Below are 9,968 nucleotides of genomic sequence, written 5' to 3'. Positions count from 1 at the left end.
GCACTTCAGGGGTTAGGTCTGATGACATGTAAAACACGATTGTTTAATAAAATTAATGTTTCAGAGTGGATGCTTTGTCTGAACTGTTTTCCTTCCCCCGTCCTTTTGTACATGCTTCCAGGGACCTCATTCTACAAAGAGGAAAACTGCACCTGCTTTTTTAAGTTGGTTTGGTAAGAGCTTTCAATATACAGGATAAATTAATATAATTATAGATTTACTGACCTTTAAAGGAGTGTGGTAAACTCTGAAGATTTATATTCTAGCCTGGGGATAAATAAATTCAGATAATCTATTTTAATTTACTAATAAAGACCACCACAAAATCCCATTAATGTAATTACTACTTAGTAAGGAGCAGCTTTAGCTGCTTTAGTTGCTTTCAGCTTTAGCTGAAAGTTTCCAGTGATGGAGATAGCCATTATCATCCTTAGAAAGTTGTTTCAGCAGTTAATTGATCTTGTCAATGCTTTTTAAAATGGTTACTAATGTGAATATGCCCATTTTAACTTACTGGCTGTTAAAAAATGTCAGGCTGTGTCTGCTAGAGAGAGGGAGAGACCCTTTTTCTAACACAAATCCCATACAGTTTAGCTAAGACCACAGAAAAAGAAAGTGAGAGGTGTTGGAAGCAAAAAAAATTGCTGATATGGTATCATACTATTTGATTTCTCTGTGTTTCTGGAAGACAGTTTGTTGCTTTTCTATAAGGAAATGTATTTCATAGTAATTAACCAAGTCTTGTTGACCACATTTTTTGAGGCTCAGGTAACCTATTACAAAAATGGAGTTGCCACTCAATAATGTAATATGCAGAATGTTATTTTTTTTTAATTTCTGGAGTGTTTTGTTTTTGTGAAGAACCAGGTAAGAGATCTGTGTAATTTTTCCTCATGTGTAAATTGCTGGTACCAAAGGGTGATCTCCCTCTAGCTGAATTAGTGACAGAGTTCCAACAGCCATCTGTAGGAGTCATTACTGAGCTTGCTATGGATTGTGAATTTATTTGTCTTAATCATTCATTAAAAGAGATAAATATATGTTCCTCCTTGGTAAAGAAACATGGAGAGCCACAGGTGGAAAATGATGCCTTAACCAAGGCTTATCCATTTACAGATCTGACATGGGAATGATTTATGAGTTGTAGGGGAGCTGAAAACTTGAGCCAGGCTGGCAAAATATTTCTGGGAATGTGAAGACTGACTGAATTCATAAAAACATCCCCATCCTGGTTTGTTTGAAAGAAATATACAGGTGTTAAGGAATAAGTGGAATCCATAATTTGTGACCTCACAAGTTTCAGGTAAGAGGCAGAAGTTGAGTGGATATGCATGAAGGTTACACCCTACTTTTTGAAAGGCAGGATGTCAGTTGAGAGGGAATGGGGAATGGAATGAAAATAAAAGTTTTAAATGAAGTACTGAAACTAAGATGACACTTTGTACCTTGTGTGAAGGAGCTCTGGCCCAATACAAAATGGGAATTTTGCAGGTGTTAAGTGAAACAGAATTGCTACAAGAATAGTGGCTCTGATAACGTAAGCAATTCTTTTAGGGGTGCCTGTTATGTGTGGTTTTTTTAATGCTTTTTTGGCACAGAGGTCAAGTTTCTGCAGGTAATCACAGTGTACTGAAATATTCTCAGGTCTGTGACCCAGATTGTGGAGTAGACCAAAAAGAAACTGAAATTTTAAGCTCAGTTCTAAATCTAGTAGAATTTAATAAACATATAGAATGGTGAAAACACTTGCAGGCTTCCCCCTTGGGAGAGATAAATGGCATATCCAACTGGAGCTATGTATACTAGTGCTTGAGATAAATTCACTTGATGTTTGAGAAACGGGCCTTGGCCGAGGAAGCTGGAAGTAAATCATGTTTCCTGCTTCATTCAGCAGGCAGTATTTCTTACTCTCAATATCTCTTAGGCTCCACAAAGGTGCCAGAAGAAGCAGACTTGCCCTGATTGAACTACTCACCTTGTCATCTGGAGGAGACATAGGTAGGAGTGTTGTGGTAAACTAGGAAATGTTCCAATTGTTGCAAATTGGTCCTTCCTCAGGTTACTCCCAGGTTTTATTTCAATGCCACTTGGACCTTCCACCATGCCTTTCAGGAAGAAGCAGGTAGGATGGACGTGGAAGAGACATCAGAGAATAGCTCTGCACAGACTGGACCTGTGGTTGCAGTACTGTCATGGCTCTTTGCCATAATGTCTCTTTTGAAATGTTTTATTAATTTTTCTCTTATTAATTAATTAATTCTTTCCTGGTCTTTTAAAGAGAATGTTTGTATAATTAGGAAGCTCACTCTTGAGATTAGAGAAATGGAAAATACACAGTGGAAAAGTTGTTTGAGTGACTTATTTCGTGAAGAAGGTAAACTAATCATGTTTGGTAAACAGAGGAAGGTGCTGGCCAGCCAGATTTCAAATGCTGCTATTGCACTTTTAACCTCTGCTTTTGGACTTCAGGGTGTAGCATGAAAAGTACTTTGTGCTAAAACAGGATCTGCTCCTGTCTTTGCAACCAAAAAATGCTATTCAGCCATAGCTGAAACATTTGCTGCAATCCCCTGTGAAAAGGGGAAATCTTCACTCTTTTGAACTCATAAGATGGTGGTGGTTATAGACATTCACTATCCTCACCTGAACAGGCATAAAACGTTCTGTTTACATCCTGGACTACTTGTGTATAGACTCTAGGTCTCTGAAGTGTGTTTATGGAACTTGCTTGTTTTGCATAAATAAAACAAAAAAATAGCTTTGCTTCAGCATGTTTTCAACCCCTTTTTCTGGACTGAAGATTGAATCAAGGGAGGCCCAGTGTTCCTGCCAGCAGTCTGCTATATTTCTCATCAAGACAGAGAGGCTGAATGATATCCATTACAGACACTCTTCTAAGTGGGTAAAGAAGAATCTGCTCTTGTGACTGTTTTCTCCTCAGTGTTGTAATCCCTCATCTCTTGATTCAAGCTGAGCTTGAATCAAGCTCTATTCAGACAATGTTTTACTTTTATCAGGTAGTAATATGTCTCTGCTTAGCAGCTGTTTTGAGGGACAGCCTCATTTTAGTGTGGTTTTTTAAACTGATTTTTTATCAGTTTATGAAGAGGAATTAGTGAACTGGACCAGTCAGTACAATTGCAAGCTACTTTATAGAGCAGATATTCCTGATTTGTGTTTTCCTCTCTCCAGATTCTAATAGATAAAAATAATGATCCTGTTAATGCAAATGCTAATTGCAAATGACTGTTAGGGCAAAAACTCAGTGTAGGGCCTGTAGTGGATGACTCAGAGGATCATGCATGCACAGTGTACACAAGCCTGTGTATTCTGCACAGGCTTGCACCCATTCTGGAGCCAGTGACACGTCAGGAGGTGAGTAGACTGGGCACTGTCTCACTTCAGAGTCAAACCCTGCTTCTGGATGTTAGGGGCTGCACAGCTGGGCCAATGCCATGTGATGGAGTTTGGGGACTTCCCTCCCTCACCCCAAAACACTGAGCACTGGGTTGCATATTGAAAATCACGGCACTGTCATTATTGTGGGCAGAACCATGAGGTGGGTGGCCAGGACAGGTGCTCCCAGTCAGCCTCCCCACCGTGTCCTGGTGCTTCCCAGGCTGCAGGTCTGACTCTGGGAGAGCTCTGCACGTGCACTGGAACTTGGCAAAGTGGGAGCAGTGCCATGGCCGTGCTTGTGCTGCTTGTTTGTACTGCTGCTCCTGCAGACTGCTGAGCAGCTTGTTCCGCAGCACATGAACCCCACACAGACTTGCTCTGCTGGGAACACCAATTAAATACAGAAACAGAAATGTGGGAATTAGTGAGAAATCACAGAATAAGCCCCTTTCTGGATAATAGTGTTTGTTTTCACAAATGAAGGCAGGGCAGGGAGATGGGGAGATGTCAGGACTGTGGCCTCAGGTGCAAGGGCAGCAGCACCTGCACAATGGGCTGCTGAGATGTCAGGCCCCAAGGAAAAGAAGCAGCTTTATTCCATGTGTTATGTGGCAGGAATTTTTAATGTTTATGGTGTCTATGGGGCAAGCAAATATCTAGGGTTGGCCAGGTACACTCCAGAGCAGTTAGTGCATAAAGTAGGCTCTGTGGTATAAACTAGAAAGGATTGAGTCATCCTGGGGAAATCTGCTTTGATACTGAGCTTACATCAAGATCATAGGTCTTCAGATTGAAACTTTAAGCACTCATCTACTTTTTTCTTGTACAGATCACTTCTACAGCAGCAATATGTGTTTTTCTTCAGTGACACTTGGGTGCTCTCAATTCTGTCAGCTTTTTTTTATCAGAGCTTGCAGAACACTACACAGGTACAGTGCTCAGATAGGAATCTCTACCTGGGAGCTGCTATTAAATTAATTTCACTTTATAAAAGTTTCTGGTCTGTCAGGTGCAAAATGGCTGTGACTTGTGCCTTCACTGCTAATGTGAAACTTAGACATGCTTTGAGCAGGGTCCTGTCTCAGTTGCTAACCTAATTTTAATCCTTAGAGTGGAAATTGCCAATAGCTTATGATAGTGCTTTGTATTTCTTTAGCAATTTTAAAATCTTCAAATTCTTAAAGCCTATTAGGTTCTTCATTCCCTCAGCAGGTGTTCTAGCCTCTGACTATCTTGTTGGCCCTCCATCAGATTTCTTCCAGTTTACTGATGTTTTCCTTTTAATGTGGGGATTAGAAAATGACATAGGTTATCTAGTTTGTGCAAAAAGTGATGAGTAGTGGGGGGAAATTACTTCCCTCAATCTCCTGGCCATGCTCCTGTTCATACAGCCCTGGACACTGCTGACCTGCCTTGCTGCCAGGACCCACTGCTGGCTCCTGTGCAGCCTCCTGCCCACCAAGATCCTGCACTGCTTTCCACCAGGGCTGCTCCCAACCAGCCAGTCCCCAGCCTGTGTCTCTGCAGGGGTTAATCCCAAGCAGATACAGCACTTTGCAGTTGTGCTTGTTGAATTTCATAGCATCCCTCTCAGCCCATTCCTCCAGTGTGGTGAGGTCCCTCTAAAGGGCAGCCCCGCTCTCAAGAGTATTGGGTGGTGACCCTAATTTGTGGCATCTAAAAATTTTACTATAGTCTGCTCTGTCACCTTCTCCAGATCATTGATAAAGGCATTGAAAAGGACAATCTCAAGCAGATTTCCACATACTCCATTTGTTGCTGGTATCCAGGCAGACAGTGACTACTGCCTGCTGAACTAAATCATTCCTCCACTTGTCCAGCTGAAAGAGATTGTCACTGTCAGTTCAAGGTTCATGTTCTGCTGATCTTGTATGAGAGGCACAATGACAATGCTACACAACAGAGGTTGTTATATTGCTTATTTTTAATCAGGAAAATACATCAGAAATCCAATCCTGACAGAAAGCTAATGGTACAAAGTAAAGCACTAAGGAGCTATGCTCAGATATGCTGTATTTTCTTGGAAAGGCTCTTATTTTCCTTAGAATGTTGCTTTGCCTCATAGGTACAAGGTGAACAGTGAACCAGGGTAGTTTCAAGCAATGTTTGAAAAGGAGTTTGCAGCTGAGTGGAGCCCTATCTCTTTTATTAAAAAAGTTAAGTTTCCAGTGAATAAGGCAGGGAAATGGTCTAAAAGACAATGGCTGTATGGTGAAACTGGTTGATTCTGGTTTGCCCAGTTGGACAATGCTTCTAGGTCAGTCTCTTGCTGGATATGGCTGGAATGACAGTAAATTGAAGTCAGGCTCTGTACCTTAATTCTTCACCTTCTCCCCACCTCCAATGTACTCAAGCCAAAGCCTTAATCCTTGGCATCATTCTTGGTGCAGTTTTCCACCACTGTGTGTATTTCTGACCCTGCCTGCTGCTTTGGGGCTTTTTGAGGCCGTAACCCCTGTGCTCAGAAACAAGACCATTGTTTCTGCTGCTCCCTGACTGGGTGGGTGCCTGTCTGCTCTCATGGCTGGCTCTAGCCTGCCTTGACTGCAGTTCTGCTTCTGTCCATCCAGCCCAGCTTAGCCCTAAACTGTGACTGTGTGGGAGCCATGTAAGCATTATCCCCATTGTGTTTCTCATTCTGAGTGTTAGTGTCCCTCCTCCAGGTGGTTAAGCCAAACTCTTCTTAGGAAACTGTTGCCTTTCAATTTCCACTTACTTGGGATAGGGCACAGGAGACCTCTGGTTATAGTAATGAAAGCATACAGTGGCTAACAGTCTAGAAAATGAGTTCTTGTTTTGGTAAATGTCAAATCTACTGCTCCTCTGGGTAAGTCTTATGGAAATAAATTTTGATGCTCAATATATTGAGCATGGTCTGCTGCTGTTGTTATACTGGAATGAAGATCTCATAGTATTATGAGGAAGGAAAATGTGTCAAGCCACAGTGACACATTTTACTAATATTTTTTCACTTGCTTCATAATTAAAAAATAAATTGAAATCTCTCTGCTTCAGTAGCATTTTTGGTCTATTCCATTTTGGACTGGAGTTGTGCAAAAAATGTCACTGATACATTCTGATTTACATGAATTTGCATACAGCATGAGGGCCTTCTAGAGTTAATAAAATAAAGCAGCACGACACTTGTGTTTTCAGAGGGCATCCCTCTTAAGTTCTTCCTCAGCTCTTTGTCCTTACAATTCATACAGGTTTGCTCTGATGATACAGAGGCTACATGCCATTCTCGTTATTTTACATGTTTTGTCATGGAAGAAGGCTGGAAAGAGACCTATATCCTGCTTCTTGTTTCTTTTTTTATGATTGACTGGGTTAATTCTGCTTCCAGGTGTCTTGGAATCTCCTTTTAAGGTAGATATGGAGATCACTTGTCGTTGGCTGCCTGCAGGTAGAGAAGCTGAATTTTGCTGCTGTTTTGCTGCCTGGAAAGAGCTTCCCTCTGTGAGGAATACCTCTGTAGTGATTATCAGGCTGTGAATATACAATAGAATAGCTAATGGTATCTGTATCTGGTTCCATCTGGTAAAAACAGTCTGGCCTCTCACAGAGTTGCCTCACAGTTCCTGTTTGAATTGCTGAAAGAAACACAGAAATGGGTACACTAGGAAGAGCACTGCCAGCAGGTCAAGGGAGGTGATCCTGCCCCTTTAGTCAGCCCTAGTGAGGCACATCTGGAATGCTGTGTCCAGTTCTAAGCTCCTCAGGACAAAGGACACATGGAGCTCCTGGAGCAGGTCCAGTGGAGGGCAATGAAAATGTATAATGGGCTGGAGCATCTCTCTTACAAGGAAAATCTGAGGCAACTGTCTTGGGATCTCTAGCTGGTCAGAGTGACCCTGAGATACATTAGGAAGTCTTTTCGAGAAAGCCTGGCGCTCGAAGGAGTCGGAGCTCTTAATTTCTCAGTCTCAAGGTTGTTTATTGTTTCTTATCTATAAAATTCTTTCTCCTGTCCTGCTGAGGTCTGTTCAGCAAGACAGACAGAGGCATTCTACCTGCCTCCAGGGCAGTGTTATCTTTTTATACTAAAAACTACGTGTACAATATTTACAACTACTTTCCAATACCTATCACCTGTGTTAGACAGTGAGCTTCTACTCTAAACCAATCCAAAAGTGCCAACATCACCCAGAAGATGGAGGCCAAGAAGAAGAAGGAGAAAGGCTGGACACACACATATTCCTCCATCTTGCCCCCTGAACCCCCATTCTAAAACCCCCAAAAATCTATTTTTCACCCCGTAATAAATTCACTATTATTCTACTTAAACTTTCGTGGCTTCTAATTCTTCATATAAGGTTGGTAATTGTTTTTTCCAAAGGCTAAATCAAAGGCACAGGGGTCTTGGGCTCTGTGCCAAGGTCTCTGAGCCCCCTGGGCAGGGTCTCGAGTTCTCCAGGGCAGCCAGAGGAATTTCCTGGGTTCCAACACAGCTGGGCCTGTTCAGCCTTGAGAAGAGATTGCTTAGAGGGGATCCTGTCAGTACCAACAAGTATCTGAAAGAAGGGTGTCAGGAGGATGGATCCAGGCTCTTGACAATGCCAAGAAATGGGACCAGAGACAATGGGCAGAAATTGAAGCACAGAAGTTCCTCCTGAACATGAGGAGAAACTTGTTTACTGTGCAGTGACTGAGCATTGGAACAGACTGGCCAGAGAGGTTGTAGAGTCTTCCGCACTGGAAACGTTCCAGACCCATGGGGACACAATCCTGTGCTATGTGCTCTGGTATGACTCTGCTTGAGCAGGGAGGTTGGACGAGATGATGCACTGTGGTCTCTTCCAACCTTACCCAGTCTGTGTTTCTGTGACATAGGTGTATTTTACAGAGATGTAAATTTTGTGATGTAAGCTGCATGCTTTCTTTTCCTAATTTTTTTTTCCATCTGTACATGGTTTCCTTTCCCTTGAAATTTTGGTTTCCTATCTCAGAAGCTCGCTGAAAACTTTCCTTTCTTAATAGTCATCTTTCAATACCTTCCTCAGCACTGTTGCAATAGTCCTTCACCCTCTGGCTTCTGCTGTAATACTCTGGTGCCTTTTATAACTATAGTGCTTCTGTTTCTCTGTTCTTTTCAAAGCTGCTAGGGACAGTAGAAAAGGTATCTAAAGAGGAAAATAATAAACAACAGTCTGATTTTGTTTTCTCAGTTGATTTTTGCAAGATACCCTTGATCAAGTATTTGCTGAGGTATAGCAATGAAAGTCAGGATTAGCAAAGTGGTCTTTGGGGAGACTTTTATTTGAAAAAAAAAATTGTATATCCTTCCATCTTGGATAAAATATCTCCTCTGTCTTTCTAAGCTATAGAGAATGCTTTACCTGCTTTTAATTTTAACTGGGTGACTTAGCTGGGCAGGGTTTCTTCCAGTGAAATATAGATGTGGGATAGTAATGTACAAAGAACACATGAATTGTTAAGGTTGTGAGTAGAGCTTATAAAACAAGTTATTTGTTACCATTTTATTCATTTAGTCACCTGAAGAGTTATGCCACTGTAAAACTGAAGAAATGGATACAACAGATCTGTTGACATCACAGGGTTCTGTTTGACCAGCCTGATCTCCTATGACAAAATGACCTGCTGATGAGGGAAAGGCTGTGGGTGTTGTTTGTCTAAACTTCAGTGAGGCATTTGGCACTGTCTCCCACAGAGCTCTCATGGAGGAACTGGCTATTCATGGCTTGGACGGGAATGCTCTTTATCAAGTAAAAAACTGGCTGGGTGTCCACGCCCAGAGAGTGGTGGTGAAGGAAACCAAATCCAGTTGGCAGCTGTGATTTTGAGGTGGCAACAAGCTGTTTGGACATGGTGGTATTGTGCAGGTTTGGTTGATATCCAGACAAGAAGAATGGGAACCTAAGTTAGCTGGGACTTGTTCATTTCCTCGACAATGGGACCTGGCATCTGGTAATGTTCTGAGTCCCACTCTGTTGAGACAAGCCTGTGCAGTCCTCAGCTGCGGATTATTCTGTAGTATCTGTCTTGAGCAAGTGATGGGAGAAAGCTGAGGTACAAAGTTATGGTTTGTGAACTATGTCATGGTACTTGCGCAACTTTCATCTGCTCTTAGGGCTGGGTAAGACAGCTGATGTGGGGCAGCTACCAGAAGATAAATACCAAAAGATAAGTAAAACACAAATTCATGCCCAGCTTAGAGCGTAACTTTCTCCTGGAGCACTGGGAGGGCAGCTGCTGGCTTTTTGGAGTGCAGAGTGCCCATCTCCTGCTCTGCTGGAACAACACCTACATGTGTTGTAGCATCTTTGTCACAGCATATCCCAATGTTTACCACTGTGGGCTGGATAACGATGGAAAAGTGGAAAGGAGGCAGAATTAAAACGAAGAAGCAAGAATGAAAAGAAGTTTTGCAGGTGAAAGCTGAAAATGTGTTAAGCCTCAATCACTTCCTTGAATCCAGACCAGAGTTGTTTTAGGGACATATTGCAGCACCTTCCCTGTATGGACACCTCAGTTAGATGGAGTATAGCTCCAGACAGCAATGCTTTCAAGGTTATTTCGTTGACCAA

The sequence above is a fragment of the Agelaius tricolor genome, unplaced genomic scaffold (assembly GCF_023055355.1).
Source record: "Agelaius tricolor isolate 1412-34295 unplaced genomic scaffold, bAgeTri1.0.p SCAF_9, whole genome shotgun sequence".
Classification (NCBI taxonomy): domain Eukaryota; kingdom Metazoa; phylum Chordata; class Aves; order Passeriformes; family Icteridae; genus Agelaius; species Agelaius tricolor.
Note: the sequence above shows the minus strand (reverse complement) of the source record.